Here is a 26807-nt window from a genome sequence, read left to right on the forward strand (position 1 = left end):
GGGAGGGTGAAGACGGAATCACCCCGCCCACGAGCCACTGTGCCGCACGCACAAGGAGGTCCTGGTTAAGTGACTAGCTCCACTGGCCTGAGTGACCCGGCCGGCAGCCTCACACAGTGACATGGCACAGACACAGCCAGGGCGTCTCCAAGATGCTGCGGCAACTTCCTCATGATGAAACTGTAAGGCCCTGTCTCCCCAGGGAAGGCCAGCGTTACCCCCAGTCTGTGTAACTCTCGATAGAAAAGGACCCGGGCGCTAATCACCTTTATCTGAAATCACTCATTTATTCATGCTCGTCAGAAAATAATTCGCTGGTGCTTTTGGCTGGTTAGATGCCGAGAGACGAAGGCATGAGTCTGTGGTGGGCCCGCCCTCCGCGTCCGAGTGCCCTGGGTGCCAGCAGAGGGCCCTCTCTGTAGGTGGTGCCCTTGTAACTTACTGTCAGTCCTTCCTGTTTGTCCTCACCCGGCACAGCCATCACACTCTCTTACCTTTTTTTTCCCGTCACTTATCTCTACTCGTTCCTTCATTTCCATCCTTCCTTGCCTTACTTTAGGTGGGTTCTTGTGCACAGAACACAGCCCCACCCGACTGTCCCTGTCTCACGAGTGATGTCCCCTCCCTGCTGCACGGAGTCAGTGGTGTAGTCGGTTCTTCACCACTGTGACCACAGGGTTCCAGGTGTCTCCCGCTGACGCACCCTCCTGCCCTCCCTGGTGAGCCCCCACAGCTCGCTCGTCTCGGTTCCGTGAGAACCCGGGGGGGCTTCCTGCCTGTCCTCCATGCCCCCTTCTTACCGAAGCCCCTCCAGAGGCAGGACGTCTACCCCCCCAAGCCCGCCATTCCAACTCCTAGGTTTTCTAGATCTAATACTTTTATTTCTGGGCGTTTGGAGGCTTTGCCTATGGTACGTCTGTTCAATTTCAAAAAATACTTCTTTAGCACCTGTATTTCTCTTTCCTGGATAAGTTATCATCTCTTATAGGGACCTGTGTGTGTTTATCTGCTTGTTTGCAAGCTCACCTCGAGGTTCCTTCCTCAGGTGTGTCCCAGGGAGGCTCCCTGGGTACTTGGCACCATCCTTCCGTCCCCTCGACAGACAGCGGCACCACGGGCTCCTGGGACTGCACACATCCTGCCTGCCTCCAGCTGTGCTCTGTGGTCATCTGGCTTTCAGTGTCCGGGCGGGAAGCTGATGCCGGCCTGGCGCTTCTTCCTCTGTGATGGATTTGTTCTTCACTTCTGAAGGCTTTGGGATTTTTCTCTTTTTCGTGTCTTGCAGGATTTTTCTGACTTTCCCGGCTGGGTCCTTACTCCCTGGGGCTCCCTGTGTCTACGGGCTGATCTCTCTGTTGCTCCCCAACTGATTTGATCATTGTCCCCCTGCCACCCGTGTCCTCCTGTGTCCTCATGCGAGTCTCACTTCTCAGCGGGCAGCTCCCTGGGTGTCCCCTCTGGCCCCCTACACTTGCATCCCCGGCCATCAGGGCGTCCTGTCCTCTCTGTCCCCTGGGTGTCTCCTCTGGCCCCCCACACTTGCATCCCTGGCTGTCGGGGCATCCTGTCCTCTCTGTCCCCCAGAGGCCCTTCTCTGCTTTGGTTTTCAGTTGAAATCGGGCATTTCCTACAAGAAATAACTGCCGTGTTGGATGAACCTCTGACAGCTGTGCCCTCAGAACTGGTCCAAGCTCTGGCCCCCTCCCCGCCCAGCGCCCCCTCAGGAGTGTGACTTTCTTTCCTGCTCTTTGGGGCCGAGATCAAGCAGGAGATGACTTGTGTGGGGCCACCCCGGGGTCCCCTCCGGCCTTGGGAGGCCCTGCCTGGCCCCACGACCCCAGGCACTTTTCAGGGGTGAAAACGGGGGCATGCAGAGGTTAGACCACCCTGGACACTGAGGAAGTCAGTAGCAGGGTTGGCATTTGGACCCAGGCCCGACACTTGTCACACCGACATCCATGATGCTGCCTGTCTGTGTCCGTCTGCCTGGGCCGAGCTTCCCCATTGCAGCCCGAACGTCACCGTGGGCCGTGCACAGCGGGTCTGTGGGCATTGACCAGGCTCCGGTCTGTCGCTGGGGAAGCTTTCCTTTCATGGGCATCTGCTTGGTTACTGCCTTGCTCATGGGCACAGGACAAGCTGGAAAGAGGCGTCACAATAATTCTGGGTCAGGCAGAGGAAACAGGGCTGAGCTGAGCCAGAGAGGTGGGAGCTTGGAGAGCTGGCCCCATGGCCAAGGCCAGTCCTCACATGACAGGGCCAGAGCACAGCCCTAGGACACCAGAGGGGGACTCACAGGACCCCAGGGGACAGGAAGAGATTGCATGTGGAGAGGAGGAGCCAGCAAGTAGGCTCAGGGCACAGGTCTCAAGCTGGGCCTGAGGACATGGGTCCAGGGTCTCGTGGGGAGCAAAGGGGCCCAGCCCTGAGCCAGGAGCAAGCAGCCCAGGGGGGGCCTCTGTAAAGAGAGGCTGGGCTGAGTGAGAGGAATCTGAGAGCCGGTCATCCCTGTCCCCTGCTCTGCCCGCACCGGCTGGGGGCTGACGCCTCACGCGGTGGGACTGAGTGCGCTGTGGCTGCCCACAGACCGGTCCTGGATGCCGGCCCCTCCAGCAGAGGGCCTGAGGGTCCCCGGCTCCCATGCCCCAGGCCTCCAGCTGCGCACACACGAAGGCCGGGATGAAGAACCACTGTTTTTCCAATTCTGCTTTCCTCCCCGAGGGAGGCAACTTTAGAGGGAGTAATCATTGTGATGACAAATAAATTTTAAAATCTGGGCGACTTGTCTTTCCTCATCAGTTGCTATTCTTCAGGTCCTTAAACCTTGAAGTTTTAAATGGGGGAACACTCCCTCAGCAGAAGCCAGGCCCTGGGGACGTGGCTGCCGGGAAATAGCCCAAGTCCTCCCAGTGCGACCGGGACAACTGTGTGCCGTGGTCTTTGCACATCAGTTCACAGAGCATCTTTGTTAAAGGCGTGCATGGCTTTGGCGGGCCTGCCTGTCAGTTCTCGCTCCGTCCTGGTCTCCAGGGGCCACCAGGGCTGGGAGAGCATGTGGCGCCTGCCGTGGGCGCCCAGAGGGCCAGCTCGTCAGTCTGGAGAGCCTCTCCCTGGTGCCGCACTGATGTCACCTCGGGTACCTGGAGTCAAGGCTGTCTGGGCGGGGCCTCCGACCAGCTCTTTCTCTTTTTCATGTCTGGGATGGGGAGGGAGCAGAAGAGCTGCTCTGTTTTATGGAATCACGTGCACACCTGAGATTCCTGACTCAAGCAGGGGCTTCACTCACCTGTTTCTTGGTATCCACCAGTCTCTCCTCCAGCCGCCACAGAAATGACAGAAACAGCACAACAGGAAACATACAGAACAGGCTGCAGCCCCCGGCAGGGTGAGCGGACCCCTCTGGCTAGGGCACCTCCCCATCCCCTCGGGGGCCTGGCTTCCCCTCACCCCCAGACCGAGTCCTCACAATGGAGTGCAGTCAGCATCCGCGCAGGGCAGGGCATGCCGAACCACCCCGGTCCCAGTTCTGCGGGTCTCAGGCGGGACCCAGAGAATGCACTTTGCTCACGGGTCCCCAGGTGCTTGGAGGCCCTGCCCAGGCTGCGATGGGGCGGGGACACCAGGGCGAGAGGGCCCCGCTTGTCCTTACAGACCTCAAGTACAGCCTTGGTCCCCTCCCCCGTGGTAGACAGAGCTGAGCCTGGGCCCTCCCTGCCACCTACACGTCCAGAAAACGGAATCTTTACCCCGGATTGACCCTCTTGTCTGCCATCCTCTCTGAATGTGTGGCCGCGGTGCTGTGGCATCTGGGGTCATCTGGACCTTTGTAAAGAATGCAGTTTTCAACTAGAGCCGGCAGCCTGTGCCCAGGACAGTCACACAGACGGCCGCACAAGAGGCCCCTCTCAGGGCTGCTGTGACGCGCCCTCGTCCAGATGTCGGCGTGGCCAGACTCTGCAGTGGCCGTGCCCGTAGGGAAGGACGTGCATCACCGTGGAGATAATTCTGAACCTCTTCGCCAGCCAGAGCCTAAATAAGATGCCCAGTGAAGCCACAGGCCACTCACTCCCGGTACTGACCACACGCGGTCCAGCTATGCCCCTAAGCTCACGGCCAAGGTTAACATCAGAGCCTACGCTTCCCCACCGACTTGCGGTGTTTCCACCCCAGCCACTCCCTCCTGAGTCACAGCACCTCTCCTGCCCAGCCCTGGTGGGCGTCAGGCGGGCAACCATCAAACAGGAAGGTCTTTCTCTGGCTTTGCAGCATTTACAGCCCAGTTGTTCACACGTTACAGACACTTGCACAGCCGATTACTCACAGTCCTCACTGTGTGATCACAGCTGCCCCGGAGCCCATCCTGCCTCGGGTTGCAGGGGGCTTCCCCGAGGAGGCAGTTCAGCCGCCACCTGAGGAGAGGTAGCCGCAAGGACGGGGGACTATCACTTGCGCCCGCCTCGCTGGTCAGGGTCTCCCGAGGCAGAAGTGGCTGGGCCAGGAGGCAAGAGGGTGCAAGGGGGCGTCTGCTGGGCTCTCAGGCCCCTCAGAGGGCTTTGGGATCTTCCCAAGGGTGATCAGATGCCTTGATACTTCTAATGAAGGGGAGAGAGATCATCCAGTTTGCACTTTCTAAAAGAGCCTTCTACCTGCTGGCTGAAAAGGAGTTGGGGGTAGAGGCGGATGTGGGGCGCCAGTGAGACCAGCTGTCCTGCTGCGAATGAGGGGGTGGGAGGTGGGGTCACAAACCCTTCACTGAGCAGAGCGGGCGGGGCGCCTACAGCCACGTTCAGGGCCCCCGGGAGCTGTCTGCCCCGCCATCCACACCTGGCTCGCCTCCGCCCCGAGCACTCAGTAACAGGGAGGCTAACCGGGGTCTCTGATCCCAGCCCCGTTCCAGCCAGCTCCCCAGCATCCAGGTCAGTGTGGGACCCCAGCTGCCTCAACGGCCCTTCCCGGCACCTGGACGAGCGAACGAGCTGGGGCTCTTCCTTTGGACTTTGAGGGTGGATAACGAGGGTGGTCACCTATCTCCATGGGGGTGACTCAGGGCCCCTGAGTCTGCAGTGTCCTGTGAGCCAGGTGGTCTGGCCGCCACACCCTCCCCACACTCACGTCTCCACTGTTCCTCAATCCCGGAGCCAAAGTCCCAAGCCCACCCTGAGTCCGAGAGTTAAGGGGCCAGTGCTGGGGACCCAGGAGAAAGCCGGCTCTCTCCTTGCCGAGAACCACGGCTCCCCACGCAGGGCCGGCCTTTGTGGTGGGCGGGACAGTGAGGACCGGGCACCGTGAGCCGGCACTTGCGTGCCTGCTCTCCGCTTCGTCTTCCTCGCTCGTCACCCCATCACCCACGCACCCACTTAATGTGATTAGGAGGTAAAGCTGCCCTCATGGCAGCCACCTTTCCCTGGACCCCTGTCAGGAGGTCCAGTGTGGCCGCATCGCGGGACCCTGTGTGGGCTGCTCGGGGACCTGGGTGCCCAGTGAGGAGCTGCCCCTTCCCGCCCATGACGGACAGTGAGCTGCTGGGTTCAGAGCAGCAGGCGAGCCAGCCTAGAAGACAGTTGCGGGCGGCGGGAGCAGCCGCAAGTGTGACGGTGGAGCTGGTCTGTGGTGCCCTGAGATGACCCCATCCATCGCTCCACACTGACTCTTCTCGAAGAGTGTGGGTGGGGTCAGGGCCAGACCCCAAGGGGCTTTTGTCAGTCGCTTAGAGCCACCCTCCCGGCCTCTGTGTTCCTGGGGCCACAGCAGTGCCTGGTGTCTGGCACGCTCTCAGCAGATGCTGGCAACAGACACTGCACCCGGAGTGACCTGTACCTGTGCCCAGGCTGCCCCTCCTTCCTCTTCCTGGAGACTCCAGAGGGCTGCCGAGAGCTGGGGGGCAGCTCCTGCCCGCCTGCTACCTGTGCCGCCATCCTCCTCTGGGGCGAGCGCCTCCTGTGCCCTGGGTACCGTGCTGGCCCAGGGGGCGGTGCCATTTCCCAGCCCAGCCCCTTCCAAGATTGACTCCGGAGTCTGGTGTCTATACAGGCTCCACCTTGCGTCTCCTCTCCAGGGTCCAGGGAAAGCGCTTGGCCCCTGGTCTCCATCTCTGCCAGGGTTGTAGCTGACCCAGGCCGGCGCCTGCCCTCCAGGACTCGGGGGTCGCTGGGTTAGGCCCTCTGGCCACTAATCTGAGCTCCTCGCGGGGCAGGAGCTGTCTGGGTTTGCGCACTGACCTGCCTCCCCCAGCACGTGGGAGGGTTCAATAAGCGTGTGTCAACTGAATGAATACATGAATGACTGTTAGGTGGGTCTCTGGACTCACCACTTTTGCTCGTAGGTGTGCAGAGTGGGCTTGGGTTTACTCGCTGTCCGACCCTCTCGCTGGAGGGTGGGGCATCCGTGCTGTAACTCAGCGCCTGCAGAAACGGCTCCGCACAGTAGGACCTCCAGAGATGCGTCAGAGAATGAATTTATCTTTATGCTCCCACGCAGCATGGATGCCTTACAAGCAGCCTGTCTGACTCATGACTTCGTCTCAGCCTGGAGCAGCTTGGCCTCACTCCGGGGAGCTGGCAGTGGTCACTGATGTCACAGTGGTTGCTTGAAATCAGCCATCCTGGGGATTTTTACACTGGAGGAGTGGGCGGACACTACAGGTCAGGACCCCTTCCCTCTCCTGTTTTGCTTTTTCAGAGCCATCTGTTGAGCACGTACCAGCACACCCCTTCCTGCATCCCACCTAAACCACATTCACATCCCCCTGCTGGCTTCTGCAAGGACCTGCTCAGTGGCGTCCCTCTCTGACCCCAACACACCAGTAACAGACGGAGAAACTGAGGCTCAGAGAGACGAGACAGGACTGGCTCAATGTAACACAACTTACAACAGCAAAACTAAGGTAGAACCAGGTCATTTTTCACCCCACCAAATCCGCTGCCTTTCTGTGGCTGCACGTGGGACGCCCGTTGACAGTACAGAGGGCACAGCTTTGATGCCAGGGCACCTGATACTCGGGGTTTGAGATTTTAGAGTTAACACACTTCACTGAAGTTACGCCTTCCATGGAGCGTCACAAAAGGGTACGGTTGCAAAAATTATTAGCGTTCTGTTTATGGGATGTGGCACAGGGTTGCGTGGCAGTGGTAGTTATCTTTTCATACTAATGAAAACATTCTCCTAATTGTTCAGAACCATCTCGGGACTGATAAGTATACAATATAAATATTTTATAGGTGTAATTCAATTAATCTCCCGAGAAAAATATCTGTTGGATGCGTGTAAACATACTGGTTAAATTGTACGTCTTCATTCCTTCCACTCCAGTGCCTGAGACCGTGGAGAACAGACGATAAAAACTGCACCAAAGAGCTTATTCTCTTTTTATCGCCTGTCAAATTATTGCTGCGACGCCCATAGTTGGTGGTGAAACATTGCAGCCCGACGCTGCTAGCAATGAAACGCCAAGTGTGAGTTGCGCATTGACTTTAGGTAATGTACCAGAAAACGTTGCATGAAAACACTAATTTTCTCAATATATATTAGTAGGCCCGGTGTTTACCAATGAGAAGTGAAGATGTTTTGAAACAGTTTGTTAACTTGAAGCCTTGGCCGGGCTGCACGTAAATGCTGTCTGGCTCGTGTTAAAACTGGGGGCAGGAGCATCCTCAGGGCTGCGAGGTCCTGGCGGCACGGTTCTCGCCCAGCTGGTCCCCGGGGCGCCCTCGGTCACCCGGGCTCCGGGCTCCCTCCATGTTCACAGTTTCGGCATCACTGGTGTTTCCTGACATCCCTCCAAACAGGCGCAGCCTCTCTCTTCCCTCGGCTCCCCCGCTACTAGGCTTCCCACCTGCCGTGTGCCGCCCGCTCCTGGAGGAGGACCCCACGCCCGTGCACCTCGAGTGGGTCATTCCGTTGAAGGAGCAGAGCTATTTTTAACAACGCACCTCACGCTGTTGAGCAAAGAGCAGGTTTAATTTAATTTGTCTGGCCTGCAAAAAATAAAATAAGCGAAGTAGGCAATATATTATTATCAGCCTTGGATAACACCGGCATTCAAACATTTTATTATCTTACTATTGAGCAGTGTTTCCAAGAAGAACCTCTTTGTCTGTTAGCCTTTCTTAAGAAACCTATTCTTCAGTTTCAAGGAATAATTGTTGTCTAAGAGCTCAAGGGGAAAAATGAATCTCGGAATGTCCAAGCGGTTGGTCTGAGCAGCGGCCGAGAAAAGCTGCCTCCAGCTTTGCCCCGGGTGCCGTGTCCTCGTTTCTGTGATGGGCTTAGTTCCCGGTGTTCGGTGGGCTTCATCCGTGTGCGTTTTAAAGTAATCCTTATCCACCACCCGAAGTCTGAAGAAGGCAGAGTCTGAGCGTTGTAGGCACGTGGCACGGGCGTGTGCCGTTGTCCCCGACGCCTGTGGCCCCGGTGATGCTGTCCTCACGCTAAAGGGAGGGGATGAGCCAGGCCATGTTGCGTCTGGCAAACTGCCACCAACGTCCAAATGACCGCAGAGCAACTTGGCACTAAAGCTGGCCTCCTTCCGCACCCAGCACCAGGCAGAATCGGGCCCTAATTCCACAGTCACATTGAAACGCAGTGGTGCAGTGCAGCTGTGGGTGGTCGGACATGACGTCCACCATGGGGGGCCCTGCCGCCGACCAGAGGCCGAGTCTGTGGGAGAACCACCTCCAGCAAGACCCAGGGTCGGGGAAGGATGCCGTTTCAGGTGAGCGGCTGGAGTTTGCCTCCGTTTTCCATATCTGTATTTATAGCGTGATTATTGTCACCTCCAGTGATGCTCTTATGACCTCAAGAATGTGGACTGACTGGGTTCCACTTAGTTAAGGATTTAGATCAGAAGGAGAAAAGAAATATTTTTCAATACGTTTATTAAATAAGTTAAACGCATATCATATACAGTTTTATTTTAGTAAAAGAAAACTTTGTGGAGTTTTAAATGGTATCCATTAGGAATATATGTAGAATCCCAAAGAAGAAAGTGAAGTCATCCCTAACCTCATTCTCAGAGAGAGATCTCTGTTACTGGGGGTGTTCCCTCTGATCAGGCACATCTACCATACACATCACGTAGCTCCTGAAAACCCTCAGTTTTGCAAAATTTTTACAACAAGCATGGGTTGGGGCAGACTCTCAAATCTCTGGCCCTCTGTAAGGACAGCCCTGACAGAATGATGTCATCTGAATGCCCCTCCAGGGAGCCCTTGGCAAGGGCAGGAGACGTGTTTCGATGTCACGACTGGGGATTCCCTGGCGTGGATCGGCGGGGGCCAGGTGCTGCCAACTCAGGGCGGCCCCGCAACAAAGCATCGTCCAGCCGAACTGTCTGCAGCGCGGACACCGGGAATCCCAGCCCTAACCTCTCACTCCCAGAGGCCCAGCCAAGCTTCACCTTCTCTGTACCGCTCACTCCTTACCTCCCTCCTCATCCACCTGTTCTGGCTCGTTTGTTTATTCACCCACAAACACGGGCCGTACGCGATTACAGACCGTGCGAGGAAGACACGGCCCCGCCCGGAGCTCTCACAGCCCAGACGGGGAGGTGACGTCGGCAGCGGCAGCTTGCTTTGTGTTTGTTAATTCGTCTAATCCTGCAGCCACCCCAAGAGGAAGCCCTTCGATAATGGTCACTTCACAGACGCAGAAATCAGTACATCAACAAACACTCACAGTGGGTAAAAGTGCCAGCGTCAGCGTGCAGGCAGCGCTGCAGGATCTCAGCTAACACTGGCTGAGTTCTCTCTATGCCAAGGGCTGTGGAGCCAGCGGTGAATAAAAATCCTGATTTTTGGTTAAATAAGCACAACTTATTATGACAATTGGTTGTTTTAATCATATATACAAAATTACAAGTACATTTTATTTTATTTTTTAAACGTTCATCTTTTTCATATCTTTTTTTTTTCAAAAACTTGACTTGTTCTTTCATTTTTAAAGGATGAAAGTATTTGTAATTGCCTTCATATTGATCTGTGGCTTCGGAAAAAGTACGCGCATGTAATTGTCTCACAGGACAGCCTTTTAAAGGAAGCAACATCTAAATTAAACAACAGCTACGTTAGAAACTCGCCCCAAGGACGTCAGCAAAGTGACGGACTGATGGCTTCGTTTCTCTCCTCCCAGTTTTCTAGTGACAGTTTGCACGCTTTATCAGTGAAAAAGGGGGAAAAGTACAGAACAGAAACTGAATTTTCAAATGATAAAAGTTGACTGCTGCCCCGAGTGCTCCTGCTGCAGTCGTGTGCCTGTTTATTTCTTCGTGAGTGTTATTCTGTGTGTGTGTGTGTGTTTTACTGAGACAGGATCGACAGCTATCGCTGTGTGTGTTTCAGGGCTGCAGCGTGCAGGTGTGATGCATTTGCGTGTCGCCGTGTGATGCCACCGGCCGTCAGCTGGTGCATCTGTCCTGTCACACAGTTACCCTTCCCTCTGTGGGGAGGACATTTACGACCCAGCCTGAGGAACGCTGAGGTTTACAGCCGGGTTGCTTGACCGTAGTCACCCGTTTTCCTTCTGGTCGCACCTTTGTGCTCTTTGCCCAGCCTCTCCCCAGTCCCCTCCCCCCGGCCCTTGGTGACCGCCATTCGGGTCTCTGCTTTTATGAGTTCAGCTTTTTAAAAATGTCACATGTCAGTGAGATTGTATGGAATCTGACTTTCTCTGAATTTTCTCACTCGGAATAACGCCCCCACGGTCCATCCATGTTGTTGCAAAGGGCCCGACTTCCTTCTTTCTCTCGGCTGCATAATCTCCCGTGGGGATTTATCCAAAGGAAATGAAAACACGACATCGAAATGCTGCCTGCACCCCATGTTCAAAGCAGCGTTGTTCACGTCGGCCAGGACATGGAGACAAGCCCCGTGTCTACCCGTGGGTGTGTGTGTGTGCTAACAGGAAGGCAGACACGTTTCAGCCCACAGTGGGCCAGCTCCCTCGGGACCCCCGGCCTGGTGTAACCCACAGGCCTCAGAACCCGTGGTTGGCCCCCTAGACGGCCAGTGGTGGGTTATTCGTTAGCATCGGTGAGAAGGGCCCCTGTCTCCGTGGGGCCCAAGCCACGGAGGGTGGAGGGTTTCCTTCCCTCCTGGGACTTTTGATTCTCAGCAGGCAGCTTCCTTCGGGCCATCGCCAGTCCTGGGTGGCGGAGAGCTTCAGGGTCGCCACGTACCTCCCATCATGGGACAGTCAGGGGCAGTCAGCAGCCCGACCCTGCCTGCAGGAAGGCGCCCTTGGCGGAGGTGCCCCTGCGGGCGGGCGTGTGCCGCGTGGGGGTGTGCCTGGTGCGGCCCCGCAGCTGCGGGCTGGTGCCGTGTCGCTCTCGCTTTGTTCCTCACAGCCTCTCTGCACTGAGCCCCAGATGCAAATGAAATGGTCACAAGAGAAGTAACTGGGTTAAATGCGTGCTAAACAGGTTTAAAATTACTGCTCATTGTCTGGGAGCAGATGCAAGCCTCAAACAAATGCAAAGCATCCAGGCAGATGCAAAGGGAGGGCAACTGGAGCTGGGTCCCCAGTGCTCGCTTCCCAGCGCCGCCTGGCCATCCTGCCACCAGGCGAGGTGGGCAGCGGCCCCAAGGACAGGGAGAGCCTGGCCCAAGGGCAGGAGGAGCGAGAAGGGTCTTTGGCTCCGTGCCTGTCTCTGCCTCCTAAGACAGGGATCTTTGCATTGCTAGCATCTTGCCAAGGAAGGCCGATTAAAGCACACCTGCCCCTGGCCCCTGCTGTGTGTGCTCCATGTGGTTGTCCAGGGGCCTTTTTCTGTCCGCGTACCACCAGAGCCCCCGTCCTGGTGCACAGCAACACTCTGCCGGGCGGCCTAGCCCACGTCGGCGATTTGTGCTCTTCTCTGGGTGCTGAAGCTCACGTGTACGTGATGTGGCCTCGTGTGCAGAGCTGCCGCATATGGCACATGGGTTCCTTGATGTTTAACTTGGTAATAGAGCCTGGATCTCTGATCACCAAGTGTTCATGAAACATTCTCCGTTCTGTTTCAGCTCCATTAGAGAAGGTTCTAAGATGTCTCATCTGAGCCGGGCGTTTCAGAGAGCACCGACTCTGGCCTCCGTGGGGCAGGCTCACTTTGTACTCACTAGTGGGGATGCAGGCATCCAAGGCAGGACGCAGCCCGCCCAGGGCGCCCTGGAGAGCAGAGCCGGCCCAGACCCACTCTGAGGTCTCTGTGGACAAGGCTCCGCCGACCACGGGGAGGGGGGTCGGGGTCAGCAGCTCAGTCCTGCTTTTCCTCAATGTTTTAGCGTCAAGATAGTATTTGGGGGAATAAAAGGCAATACTTGACTTTAAAAACCTTACTTTTGATCAATAGAAATAATTTATTTTAACTGCTCCATAAATGTTTTGCCAAAGTGGCTGAAAATGAGCTCTTTGACCAACCGCTTTAAACTTTGCTAGCACTTTGCCGCTTACCACAGATTAATGTAAAGGGAATTTTAAAATCCCTCAATGCCGTGGGGAAATCAGGAGTCTCTCTGGAATCTGGAGTTCTGCTTTAGCTGTGTTAAACTGAAGGTGCCCACTGGAAATGCAAGTGGCGACATCAAGTGATCAGTTAGTTATGGTCCAGAGCTCAGGGGCAGCAGGCAGGGCTTGGATGTACATCCACCTGGGAGGCGCTGACACAAGTGCAGGTCACAGAACACTGAGACCCCGTCTTTTCCTCACTTTCAGACTCCCCCTGATGACACTGGGTGCCATGCAGAGAGGCTGGGAGCTGAGAGCAGCTCTCAGTGCAACAGCCAATTGGCTGAGCCTGGAAGCCCATCCTTCTCCCACCCTGCTGTGAGATGACCACAGCCTCAGCCAGTCCTCCATGGCAGCCTGTGGGGGACCCTGAGCCAGGCCACCCCTTGAGGCAGCACCTGAGCCACAGAACCACAGAACTGTTCCGTAACACACATCATTTAAGCCACTGTGTTTGGGGTAATTTGTTACACAGCAGTAGATAGCTGACACAATGCCCTGTGGGACAGCCTGCCCAAGAAGAACAGGAGTTTTGAGCACGTGCAGTGCCACAGCCCCTTCCACCAGCAACGCAGGCAGCAGGCTTCTGCAGCCAGTGGACTGCAGGTTTTCCATCTTCTCAGACACTAGAGGAAGAACATCCTTCTCTGAAGTGCCTCTTGCCCGGGCTGAGGCTATGAAAGGCATCCAACGAGCTTGAACCACAGCCCCCCGAGGGCTTGGAGGGTGCGTCCTGTTCCGCCTTTTGAAGATCAAGAGGCGAAGTGAAACAGGGTCCTCTGAGTTAGCATCTCATCCTCGCGGGAGCCACGTGCTCTCCAGGCCTCCTGGCACATGGACCCCCCACCCCAGCCATGTCCTTTCATGGGCTTTGTAAAACATGGAGTGACTGTGAACCACATTGACCTCAAAAGCTAGAAAACTGTTTTGGAGAAAAATGAGCTGTGACTTTTCCTTGTTGCAGTCCATGAAAACCCGCTGAAATTATTGAGCATTAGTCAAGAAAAAGGTTACTTAAAGAATGATGCATTTGAAGGCTAATTAGTTAAATTAGCAGGTTCAGAATAGATCACATGCACACCTATAAAACAGGAAGACTCAGCAGAGGACTTAATTAACTCTAAACACATCGATATGGGGCAGAAGATCCCAGAAGATGAGCTTCGCTTCTCCCTGGGTGAAGACAGGAGGGCACAATGGGAGCGCTGGCCGTGGTGCTGACGCTGGGTTCCGCCTGGGCTCCTTGGCCGCTCTCGTCTGCAGTTCTGAGCAACATCACTGACCTCCCTCACGTTCCCCCTGATGGTTGAGGTTTGCCCTAAAAAGTATTCACTTCAGCTCAAAGCATGCCAGAGTAAAGGTTCAGTGAGGTATAGACTTTTTTCCACGTGTCGTGGGAGCGATGCTAGAGCCAGGGAAGGGGGACAGAGCTGAACCTTTAGGAAGCAAGCCTGGCTCTGCTGATCAGGACTCTGTTTGGAGATGCTTGGTACGCCTGAGGCTTGGAGGAGCCCAACCCACCAGTGCAAGGCTCGTCTGCACTCATGTATTGCTGCCTCGGTGTTTCCTGCACCCATCTGCAATCTGCGTCTTCAGAGGGGGTGATCTGTGTGTGGCTTCCAGGGTATTCCTGTGTAATCCAGCGTCCAGCTTAGCTGAATGCCTCCTTTGTCATCTTGCTCTAAACAGGATGGTTTGATGTTCCGCTGGCTTGGAAAGTTATTTCCTGGCTTAGAGCCAACATAAATACCCCCTCCTATGCCGAGAAGCCCAGACCCAAAGGAGCCCACAGAGCCACCCTGGGGGCCGTGGCTGCCAAGCCCTCACCTGACCATCGGGCCCCCTCATCCTGTGCTCCTCAGAGGGACACCTGGGAAGGATCGTGAGTCCTGAGCTGTGGCTCACAGACCAGCCGGCAGTGGCCAGACCTGGGTGGCAGGCTGGTCATTTCACGGGTCTCTGTGACAGCAGCAGCAGAGCCTTCCCGTCAGCTGCAACATGCTGTGGGCGGAGCTGAGAATTCAGGTAGAACCTGAACTTAAACGCAGAAGGAGCAAGTTGCAGCTCCCTGTCCTCATTATTTGCAGCAGTCGTGTCCCATACAGTCACCGTGAACCCTGAACCAGCAGTTCAGTCCTGGCCGTGGCTCCTGGGGAGATGCAGGCTGAGGTCCCTGCCACCCTCTAGTCACAGCACAGTCACCGACCGCTCATGCACAGCCCTGCTCCACGTGTGGATATGTTGAAGACATGTTATATGTGTTGCTGACGCAGCACATGGAGCCCGCGGCCAGCAGCACGGTACCTCGTGCCGAAGGAAGCACATCTGACGTGTGTATGCACGCGTTTCTTCGTGAGGCACACTGCACCCTTCTTGGACTTCAGAAAAGTTGACGGCGTTTCAGTGCCACGTTTGGGGGCCATTTCAAATGGTGAAATTATCAGCAACAAAAAAGCACAAAAATGTGAAAATGGTGGCACTAAGTAGACTGCGAAGAGGACCTTTGTTCACGGGGCGAGATGACCCAGGAGGGTGGAGTGCTGCCCGCGAGCCCTCGTCTGGGAGCGGCACTTCAGGCTACTCAGACTTTTCACTGCTCTGCACAGCTCAGTGGACATCCCTGAAAGCTCTGCAGTGACTTATTTCAAGGGCGCAAATAAAGTTTAACAAGGAGGTGAATTGTCGGTCCAGAATTCCGACTGCCTGTGTGTATAACTCCTGGGAGGGCAGAGTCCCTGCATGGGCAGGCATTGGAGCAGAGTGTTTAAGATAAGGCTCCGATTCCAGGCCTGGCCCAGCCCCTGCTGCTGTGTGACCTCGGTAAGTAGCTTAACCTCTCTGTGCTGCAGTGTCACCACCTGTGTAATGGGAGTAGTTTGCGTAGTTCTGTGGCGCAGGGGTACAGAGAGCTGGGCGAGGCTGTGCCTACACAGCGTGCCGGCCAGCACAGGCTCACTTTGATCGCTGTTAGTTGCTGGTGTTTTGTTGACAGGTGATTACCATCCTCAGACGTGAAGTCCATGGAAGGAGCAGGACTGAGAACCACGGTGCCTGGGACTGACCACATGAAGTGGCAGTCTTTACAGAAGATGGTGTCCACAGTTAGGCCGCTGGAGCCCAAGTTCAGGACAAGGGCAAAGCCAGCTGCTCTCCTTCTCATTAAACCTGCACGTTTTCAGACTGGAAGTTGTCCGCTTTGACGTCTGACCTAAGCGGAGAGTCGTGTCTAAATGCAGCAGGACGGACCGCTATCCGGTTCTGGGTCTTTTCACGGCCGCCAGCCGGCGCCCCCGCCAGGACATAGAGATGCAGACCTTCGATGCGAGCTGCGGTAAACTGCCCCCCACCCAGCTCAAGCCTGGGAGCAGGAGACCCTCTGAAGGGAGGTACCGAGCACGGGGGCTGGAAGGGCTCTGGCTCCCACGGGTTCGTTCTGTTAGGTTTCTTCTCGAGGGGAAAAAAGCCCATGCAAGCGACAGTGGGAAAAACATTGCAAACCAAGGGATCGGCGTGACCGTGTGTGTTTGGTGAGAAGGCGACACTGGCCAGGGAGACTCTGACTCGGCGAGAGATGGAGATTGGGATTAATCTAACAGCCTGAGGCGAACTGTCAGCCTTTGGGAGGGAACTGATAATGCGTTCATCATCAGGAGAAGTTCTTCTCCATTGTGAGTAGGTTGAGTACCAGGGAATAGAGACCTAAAAATTAAAATAATAAAAAGAAAGAAAAGAACAGAACTGCAGAGCTGGGCAGCCAGGTTGCCTTGGTGGACGCAGGCTCCGTGGGAGTCGCTCCCCAGACTCTGCTGTGCCGTCCCTGGGGGTGGCCCTGGCTCTCGTGGCCCGAGAGGGCTGTGGTACTCCGCCCATCAGCTCCATGTTCCAAGCAGCAGGGCGGTGGAGGGAGGGGAAAAAAGGCACGCTCCTTCCCTCTCAGAGAGACTGTGCCGAAGTCGCTTGCAACACGTCCCTTCTGCTTGCATTTCATGAGAAAAAGCTTGGTCACAGGGCCACACACAGTTCCGAGGGGGACTGGGAAGTGTCACAGCCCTGGGCCCAACCAGAAGTTGCGGTTCTGTTAATTTTCTGAGGAAGAGAGGTGGATCTTTGAGAAGTTGATTTCAGCCGCCTCCTCAGAACAAGCTCCCGGCCAGGTAAGCGCTGTGTCTCACAGCCTCCTCGGGGTGACCGTGCCGCCGCCGCCGTCTGAAGGGGCGCCTTTAGGACAGGGTCTGTGAGGGAGCTCTCTGTGGTGACAACATCTGGGTAAACAAAGGCCACGTGGCACCATGTAAAGATGAGGGGATTGGCTGCACTAACGAGACAAGTTCATAAAACTCCAGCCAGGCAGAGACTGGCCCGTTACAAACGTGGCGGGAAGGTTGCTCACTGGGCGTAATTAGTGTGCTGCCCAGAGGGGCTGTTCTCAAAGCGAGGCCGCCCCACGCGTGCTCCAGGCGTGGGCCTTCTAAGCCCTAAAGCACAGCCTGTGCTGCAGAGGGGCGTGTGGCTCACGTGGTGGGGGCCGCGCAGCATGGCCCCCGGACCCCCCCGCACGCTGTGTCGGCACCTGGCCGTCGACCTGGGAGGGGTGCGGCGATCACCTGGACGGGCCCGTCCCAGGGTCAGTGGGGAGGCCGAGTTCAAGCTCAATGGGAAGGACCATGGAACTGGGGGTGGGGAAGCGGCTGGGGGGCCACCCAAAGGGAAGCCGAGAGCCCTCGGGAGACGAAGGCGCAGAGCAGGCGGACACACGCAGACCCCCAGCCCCGACCCTTGGGTTTTCTTGGGCCGTCGCCTTCCTGGCTGGGCTAGGCTTTCAGAACTGCCATGGATCTGTCACTTAGGTGCCAGTGCTGAAGCATGTGGTTACTCTCTTTTTATGGGATGTTTGAATATCTGCCAGGAATTACCATCCTTATTCCTTTAAAAAAATAATATTCTTAGCTGATCTTAGGTGTTTATTTTTCCATCTCGATAAGCTTACCTTGTTTTCTCCCACGCCACCCCCACAAAAAGAATCCTTCAGTGTTTTTATTGGAATCACGTTACTTGTACAGATTAACCTAGCATGTGTGTCTCTGTGATTTAGACATCATCTTGTTTAAAGCAGCATACTTTTCATTTGTTCAGGCTCACGCCACGCCCTCAGGAGATTTAAAGTTTCCTTGCAGATTGTTTCCGCGTATTTTAGCATTCTTGTTGCTCTGCTGCACAGGACACCTTCTTCAGTGTGTCTCCTAGTAGTTGTCCGCTCTGCTCTGGACCACTGCCTGGCGGTGTAGTTGGTGGGTAGTCACCTCAGATCCTCTTGAAAGCAGTGATAACTTTGCCGTATTTTTTTCTCGCATTTCCTGAGCTCTTGGTCTGAGAGACAGTTCCACGGCGTTGCCCGAGCACTGTCCTCCGCTCGCTGCAGAGCCCAGCCCCAGACATTGCAGTCTTTGTTGTAGGTCTGACCGGAAGCTTTGGCTGCTCTGAGAGCTTCAGTGACGTCAGTCCATTTGTGTCCCGAGGCCCAGACGGAGGGTGTCCAGGTCTCACTCTCACTGCTCTGGGTGGGGCCAGCTTAGCCTCCCTTTAAAGAGGGAACTGAGCTGGCCTGCCTGACACTGACCACATCTTCACTCTTCACTCCGCAGGCCCTGCCCTCGACCTCAGTGCCCGCATTGCAGCGTCCAGCTTTGTGGTCCCGGGCTGGTGACCCCTCAGCCACCCCCAGAGGCACCAGGGGCCAGGTGCCCCCAGCAGGTCTCCATCTTCCAGAAATGAAAGCATCTCCTCCCCATCTCCCTTTGGTCCTCATCGGTACCCAGGTGCTGCCCGGACGTCTGGCTCCTCCCCGGGCTTCCTGACGTCGGCCTGAGAGCTTGCACGGCATCTGGTCCTCTGTGCCAGTGCGTGCTGGTCCCAGCCCGCTTCGGAGTGGGGTGGCTGCCCTGAGTGGGCTCTGCGCCCTCAAAAATCTGCCTTCTTTCCCCGACCGTGCTGTCACGAGCCCCCAGGAGGCCTCTCCCTGCACCCGGCTCCACACGGGCAGTGTCCCTGAAGCTCCCGAGAGCAAGTCACCCCCCTTTTCATCATGCTGTTTTGTTATTTTCCCTTCACTCCTTTGTTTAAGGACTACAGAGACAAAGAAGGATGCTCAGACAGAGCCGTGAAAGGGGAAACCACATCAAAGGGCTCACCTGGTCCACGTGTATAAGCACTGCCCGGCCCAGTAGAGGGGCCACCCTCAACCCTCCCTGAAGAGCTCACATGTGTCCACGATCGCAGGACCCGTGGAAGTCACTGTGGGACCGTGGTCATGGTTCACGTGACGGCGACACAAGGGAGCAAAAATGAGCTCACGAAACTCGAGTGTTTAGTTGGCTAAGGCAAGTCTGGCCTCTTCCAGGATGAAACGCTGGCTCTGGAATCATCTCTGCGAAAGCCCATTGTTTTCCTTTAGAACAAGACAACGTGCTTGTAAATAACTGAGTTATGCGGTTACGAGAGGCAGGTTTTGTCATTCTCTCACAGTGTGACCTCGGTCTTCTGCAGACCCAATGACGGGCATGGGGACAGACGTGGAGGAGGCCTTCCGCTGGACGCTGTGAGGGCTGGGCTCTGTGGGGGAAGCAGGCGGGCACGCGGCGTGAAGGCCTCCCGGCCCGGGTGGAGGCAGGGCCGTCTGGAGATGCAGGGCGCCCTGAGGTCTCTGTCAGAGCACCTTCCACAGGGGAAGCTGCCAGTGACAGACAGACCACAACGCCCTTGGAAGGCAGGACCTGCCACGGACATTCTGACGTTTCTGGGGCTGACTGTCCACGGAGAGCGGCCAGGAGGGAACGAAGTATCCACCAGGCTGGAACTCACTGCATGACATGAATCGAGCGTCTGTTTGCACAAAATGGAGACACTGTTGTTTGAAGGAACAGATGTCATCAAAACTTGTGGACTGTTGCTCGTCGGGAAATTCCCCGGTGCCCAGACGATCCGAGAAGAGATGGAAACAGGATGTGGTGAAGACGTGGAGGCTGGGTGCCCTGCAGGAATGTTCTGGAATGGAAGGCACCACCAGCTGCCCCCAGCTTCGACCACGGCCACATCTTCCCCTTTCTCCCACCAGCGCTTCACAGAGCCACGTTTCCTTCTCCTGTACCTGGTGAATGTCTGCAGGCCCCCTCTGAGCTCACTCCCTGAAGAGGGCCGAGCACTATCAGTGGCTCTTAAGACGGGGTGACTCCTGCTAAAATCAGAGGGAACAGGGAAAATGTGCTTAACAGCCCAGTGACCACACACAGCTGAGCCTTGCCGCCGTCCTCTCGCCCTCTCAACCCAGGAACAATTAACCCCGGGTCAGCACGCCACCCAGGGTCCCTTCGGATTTGGATTACAAATTGCAGTCATCTGAGAGCGGGGGCGATGGGCTCGGTCTCCGACGTGCTCCGCAGACGAGGGCTTGCAGACAACGTACGCCCGCCCCAGCGACTTGTCCTCGGCCAGGTAAGAGAGTGCACGCCTCCTGCCTCTGCTGGGAAGTGGCGGTTTCGTCAGGAGGACATGCTGGGGGCGGGGGGGGGTCCCGAAGGAGGCTCACTTCTGTAAAGACAGTCGTGTGTTCGTGGCCGATGGGGTTTCATCTCCGGGATTCGTGGGTTGTTACTGCCGTTTCCTGCTCCTAGAGACCTCCTCTGTTTTCGGAGGAGGAGACCTCGATGTGGAGTAGACTAGCCCGGACCCGTGCATCCTAATCTGTAGAGGGGAGCAGCCACTTCATATTCTTGCTTCATGATTTAAAAAGGTGGGGGTGCTGGAAATAGACAAGGAAAAGCACTGTTAGAATCAGGAAGATTGGGGTCGGGAGGAACGGTATAAATTGAGGAAGGGACGGATGAGGAGCTGGGGTGGTTTTTCATGGTGAGGCATTTGCTGAATCTTCGCCAGGACACACAAGAGATGCAGAGCTGTGTGGACAGAGGCTTCTGAGAGGCTGCTGTGTCAGAGCGGCTGGGGGTCGGGCTGGAGTTCAGGGTCCACTGAGGGGGAGAAGGGTAAACACTGCAGGTCGTTCCAGGTCACCCTCTCTGAGGGAGCTCGGGGGACCCTCAGCAGGACTCCGCCGTGCACGGGCACCCCAAGGTGGGTGGACGGAAGAGTAAACCTGGGGGCGGGCGGGGGGAATCCCCTCCAGGCGTCCAGCTACACACGTGCTCAGACAGACCCGGAGCGGCGCCACCCGCTGGTCGAAGCTGAGGGCAGGTCACTCTGGCTGCTGCCTGTGTCCCTGGCACCCACCCAAGAGCCACTTCGTGCACTTGACCTTGCCCATCACAGGTCTCTGCTGGGAGTTCAGCACAGTTCCCAGGATGCCTGGATTTTCTGAGAGCGTCCCCGGCTCACCGGTGTGCATCTGAGCGAGACCAGCCCCACGGCGTTGCTGAAAGCAAGACCTGGGGTGGAGGCCTCTGACCGCCTGGCTGAGGCCAGAGTAAACCAGGGACCTAGACACCCCAAGCTGTAGAAATAATGCACAAGGCAGACTCTGAGAAGGTATCCTCGAAGGGGTTATGAGTTCTCAGTGATAATTTGAAAGCCGGGCGACGCCAGGCGGAAGCGGGGCTGCGGAGGCTGGGGTCGAGCGGGGCTCTCAGGCAGGACGGGAGGCGCCGTCAGGGCGAGAGGCCACCTTTCCCGGCGGCAGGGCGCACCGTGAGCGTGCGGCTGGCTCTGACCTGGGGCGAACCACCGTCTGCGTCACTCTCCTGCCGCTGCGGGCCCCGCCACGCACGGGAAACTGGCGCTTCTAAAGACTCAAGCGCTCGCAGGAGGTCCGCGGCCAGACGGAGCAGAGGCAGCTCTGGTGACGCCGATGCTCCCGCCCCTCCCCACGGCCACCCGCCGCTGGCCCCAGCCTGCTGGGAGGGGTGGCGACTCCGTGAGCGTCTGGCGTGAACAGGAGCAGAGGAAGACGCACACCTGTCGGTTGTTTCAAGGTCCAGCAATGAAAGAACACTTCTCAGGCGTCAGAGACACGTATTTGAATTGGGAAGACCACAACTGGAAAATGTAGCTCAGATTCACGCGCTAAGGCTTATTTTGAAGTCAAAAAGGAAAGAAAGCCTCAAGAAAGCAGGCGTGCCGTAATACAACTTATACACGATGCCCAGCTGTTTACGTGCATGTACGTGCTGGGAGATGCTGCCGCTGGGGAGAGACACAGCTGCTCCTTCCAGGGGGAGAAGCAATGCACTCAAAGTGTTGACAGAGCTCAGTGAAGGATAGAAAGTCACTTAACGCAGGCAAATGACGCAGTTCTGTAGCCAGTGTGTGCACAGAACAGTAGACCCAAGGATGCTTAGGTAAATGGATGGATGGATGGATGGTTGGATAGATAGATGGATGGATAGATAGATGGATAGATGGACGGATGGATGGATGGTTGGATAGATGGACGGATGGATGGATGGATGGATGGATGTGGAGAGTTATTAGGAGAAACTGGCTCTCGGGAGCATGCAGGCTGAGAGGCCGCAAACCCAGGAGACCGGGTGGTGTAGTTCCCTGTCCAGGGATGGGAGAGACCGACGTCAGCTCCGTCGTCAGGCGGAAGAGCGGTAAGTTCTTCTTCCTCCAGCCTTCAGCAGGTTGGCTGGTACCCCAGCCCCAACACTGGAAGGACAATCGGCTTTACTGAGTCGCCAGTTCAGATGCTCATCTCACCAAAAAGTGGACTCACAGACATACCATGCAGCCTGGGTCCAGTCACAGTGTCACAGAAAATTCGCCGTCCCAGGGGGCCCCCCACCGTGCCCACCGTGGGCTTTGTGCCCTCATGGACTCCTCTCCCTAGCTGCCTGCGGAATCGACACCAGGCCATGGCTCAGGGCTTCTAGCAAGATGAATGTGTCTGAAGATGTTCCCAAAACACCAGATTATTAATCACCTTTGTGCCTCTGGGCAGGAATGTGCCTGTGACAGGGCCAGGACTAGGGTTTCAATCTTGCTTGGCACGTTTCTGTATTTTTTCCGCCCTTCACAGTGAAGATGTCTTCAAGCATCACAGAGAGAGAGAAGATGTCCGGGTGCTGATGAACTGACCAGGTGAGCTGCGCCCCCGCGGAGTGACCGCGGGTGGGCTTGGCCACGTCTGCTCCTTGACTGGAGACGCCGTGGCATCGTTACCACTCAGTCTCCATCTGCTGCAAAGACTGCTCTGACCTTCTGAATGCTGAGAGGTTTGAAAGACTGGTTTAAATTCCTAAGATCTGGTAGGAAATGAAGAAAAGACTCGTCTGGATCAGCACTTCTCCAACTCATGCAATTCCTGGGCATCTTCTTGATATGCAGAGAGTGGGTCAGTGGGTCTGAGATGAGTCTAAGATTCAGCATTTGACAAGCGCCCAGGCGATGCTGGCGCGGATGCCGCGGGCTGGTGGGCCTCACCTTGGGTGTCGGGGCACAAGGGGGAACATCCAGGTGTGATACTCGAGATCTGGGGGCTACAGCAGCCGCGCTGCTCCCAGGGCAGAGTTCCTGGTTGCCGGTAGAACTGCAGCAGGGGCAAGAGGAAGACAGACCCGTGGGCAGCGCCAAACGAACACCTTGCATGAACTCGCGGGCTGCTGGCGTGGGTGGGGCTCTGGTCCCCAAGCAGCACCGGCGCCTTGTGTCCGTGGAGCGTCGGCTTTCTTGTCTGAGGGGAGGGTGCTGGCTTTGCTCCTCTCTGAGGTTTGTTCGGCCCTGGCGCTGGTTTCTCCGACCGAGGTGGAGCTGCTCCATTACCGCGTGGGAGGTCAGACGGCCGTGCGAGGTGAACAGGGCTGAACGCGAAGGCGTTCCCTACGCCGAAGGGTGGCCAGGTGCTGCGATCTGAATTTGCATGTTTGCCTGCTGTCCTCCAGGGCAATCTGAAGCATCACGGCTGTGTTCGCGCCGGTCGCGCGCTGCACGGCACGGTCCAGACTCTGTCTGCCACGCGGGGCGAAGAGTCTCGTCGGCCAGCGCCACGGGGTTGGCCTGTCGTTGCTGAGCCTCCAAACCCCTGAAAAGCCTCATCAGCCGGGAGGAAGTCGGGAAGCTCCGGATGCCCCGTGGAGCCACTGCAGTGGGCTGGTGGCGGCCGGTTCTCCCCGGACCTGCCGGCCCAGGGGCAGCGCTCTCGCCAGACGTCCAACTCCCGGCCCCCCAGGCCCCCGCCTGCCAGGCAGCAGCCTGCTGGGGCCCCCGCCCCAATCTGGCTTGGTGGAAATAAACGGAGACCAACCGGACGAAAGCAGGTGAAGTCTGCTCCAGGCTTGCTGTAGCGGGCAGCCGCTCCAGCACTGTGTCTGGGGAGGCCCGGGGCGGGGGGTCAGCGGGAGAGCGCCCGGTGGAGAGGGGCTCGGTGTCCTGATGAGGCTCCTGGCCCGGGGGCCCGGGGCCGTTCATTAGAGCGGGCACCCCGTATGCGGGCTGAAGGGAGCACGTGTGATGTCCCGTGGCCAGTCCCGCAGTGGAAGCAGGGACCCCCGCTTGGGAAGCGTGAGGGATCGACGAAGCCCTGGCCGCGTGGGGCAGTCGTTGCAGGTGTCGACGTTACCAGAGACCAGGGCCTGCGTCCTCCGCGTCGGACCAGTGGGGAGAGGCTGCTTCCTCTCCCCACCTACAGTCGGACCTACAGGCAGAGGCTGCCTCCTGGGCCGGCCCCATCTGCCAGAGGTTGGCCTCTTGGACCGGCTGCTGCAGGGTGCGGGTCCGAGTTCTGAGCTGACCGCTTGTATATTCAGCCTCTCCGCTTACGATGTGGCTGGTGAGGTGACGTCTTCCCAGAGCTTTAAGGGAGTCAAGGTGGCTCCTGGTTCAGTGAAGGCATAAAAATGTTTTTTTAGAGCAAGATCCAAGCAGAGGGGGGCTGTGTTTCGTTCTAATGGAAAAGAAGCTTCCCTAACGGATCGGGTGTCACCCCCATAAGAAGGCGACAGAAGTCCGTGAGAACAGAGGACAGTGTGCCCGGCTCCAAGGGGGAGACGAGGGGCGCCCAGGCCTGCCCCACTTCCGCTACGCAGACCCCACAGTTCCCAAGCAAATTCTGACTGCTGATGTGACCTTCAGCCATCACGGAGCTTTGGAGAGGGTGGACAGGGATGCCCAAGCTCCTGCAGGTGACCCCACGCACTCATGACAGATGTGTGGCTCCGGGGCTCCTGTTGTCACTGTGAGACGGGGTCGCCTTAGGGCTGGTGGATGAAACCAGGTTTGTGGACGTGCAGAGTGGAGGACCAGACAGATCCTTCCCCACAGAGACTTGGTCTGGCTGGTCCCTGGGGTGGCCACCCGGATGGCCTCTCTCCCTGGTGCCATTTTAGCCGAACCACGACCTCTTCTGGGGTCAGCACAGCGCTGTTCCGTCAGTGCTGTACCAGGGCATACCGGAGCTTGAGGGAAAAGGGAAAATCAGTAGTACCACTTCGTTTTTATTTGAATTTTAATATTTTGTTTCTTATGGATTTTATGTTAACTTTGATTTATTGAAGCATGGCGTTAACGTATTCTTTATCGGCATTTCTGGTGCATCCTGACATTTTGTACCCAAGGTGAGAGCACTCAGCCCTCCTTCCAGTGCCCTGGAGACCCATGGCGGCCCCGATCTCTTCCACTGCCATCCTGCCTTCTTTTACTTCACTCGTTGCAAAGCTGGTCGCTCAGCTGAGTCTTACTGCGAGGGAGAGCGCGTAGCGGACCAGCCATTGTAAGCGTATGAGGGGACACAAATTGAGGAGGGCAGGGGAGCTCCAAGTTTTGGGTGTAACAACCACGAGAGACCAGGTGACTGTCCTGTTATTGCAGGTAGAATGCCTGCCTGATTCTGAGGCTGGGCAGCCCATGAGGCTGCCAAGCAGGGTTCCAGGCTCAGTGGACCCTGCTTGCAGACGAGACCAGGCGAGATGGAGGAGACTCTGTGAGCTCAGGGGGTGGTCATTTTATCCGCTTGCGACCTCAGTGCTTAATGCACGGAAGATGCTCATCCACGTGAACTGACTTCCTTCTTTTCCGTCTGGCTTGCCCGTGTGGACAGTGACATTATCAACAGAGGCATCTTGGATATAGGATGCAGCATGAAAAACTGAGGATGCAGCTGGTGAATGTGATCATTAAGTCCCTGGAGTTGAGAAACCTGTAGAAAGGAGCTGCCCCGGTGGGTACCTGTCTGCAAGTGGCATCGACCCCTTGGACAGGCCACTCTCATGCACGGCTGTTTCAGGAGCTCTCGCTGTACGTGGAGGACCCTAGTGGGCAGGTGTGAGGGTGGGGTCCTCTGCCCCGTCCAAAGAACACTCCAAAGCTCACAGCAGGTGTAGGGTCCGTCAGGCTGCGAACAAAGTCCAGGGCTCCTACTGAAATTTGAACTTCAGATGAACAACGAATACCCTTTTTACTATAAATACATCCCACATCGTGCTTGGGCAGCCTACGTTTTTATCTGCTAACTCTGGAAACCCTAAATCTCAAGGCTCTGGCAGCTGAAAACTGCAGACAGAATCATCACATCACCGGTGAGAGGCTGCTTGGGGCCATCGAGGGCGTGACACTCCCCTTCCCATCGTGGCCCCCTTGAAGCCCGGTGAGCTGTGGCCGCTTGGGTCCAGGTCTTTGTAAATCCCTAAGAAACATGTCGGTGTCGGAGGAGGCGGGAGGTAGGGGCGTTGTAGAGGAGAGGGGGAGCGGTGATTAAGGGGTGGTGGGACTGTGTGATTTATGGTTTATGAGCAGAGATTTAAAGAGCTGGATAACGTTTCCCTTAATTGTGCAAAGACAGATTATTCAAAGACGAGCGACAGAGATGAATGCCTGTAAATATCTTTCTGGGCAAAAGCATCAAAGGTGATTAAACTCTGCTGGAATTAGGGACAATGGGACAGTGTTAAGGAAAAAAAAGTTCTTAAGATAGATGGTTTTCTCTGAAAACACTGCACCCCGCTCACGGCATGCCCTGCCTGCCGCGCGTCCCCGCTCTCGGCACGCCCTGCCTGCGGCCTCGGTCTCTGGCACCGTCCTGCTCTTGTTCTTCCGCTGTTTTCCTCGTTGTGAACACACATTCCAGTCCTCTGGGATTCGGGGGGACCAGGAGTTGGTGAAGGAAGGAGGCTTTAAGGATGTTTCTGTTTCTGAGACACTGGGTAACTCAGTGTGTTAGGTGATGCAGAGAATAAAAGAGGATAAAAAGCACCATCTGAAAGAGGGGCGGGCAGGCTCAAAGCTGCGGGGTCGTTAAGGTTGGCCCGAGGCCCACGTGGTTTTGGAGACTCCAGGGAAGAACCAGCAAACTTGACTTGGGCGAGTTTGTGCCTTGAGGGTTCTGAATA

At 56.5% G+C, this 26807-nt stretch overlaps 1 long non-coding RNA gene across 1 annotated transcript in view; it reads left to right on the plus strand.

The window, feature by feature from the left end:
• LOC140701196 (uncharacterized) overlaps window positions 1–26807 on the plus strand; it is a 237504-nt gene that overhangs the window by 68890 nt on the left and 141807 nt on the right. The window contains exon 3 of the long non-coding RNA XR_012080149.1: window positions 18123–19968. This is a non-coding gene — a long non-coding RNA (uncharacterized lncRNA). The remainder of the gene's footprint in view (window positions 1–18122; window positions 19969–26807) is intronic.

The sequence above is a fragment of the Vicugna pacos genome, chromosome 14, assembly GCF_048564905.1.
Source record: "Vicugna pacos chromosome 14, VicPac4, whole genome shotgun sequence".
NCBI lineage: Eukaryota > Metazoa > Chordata > Mammalia > Artiodactyla > Camelidae > Vicugna > Vicugna pacos.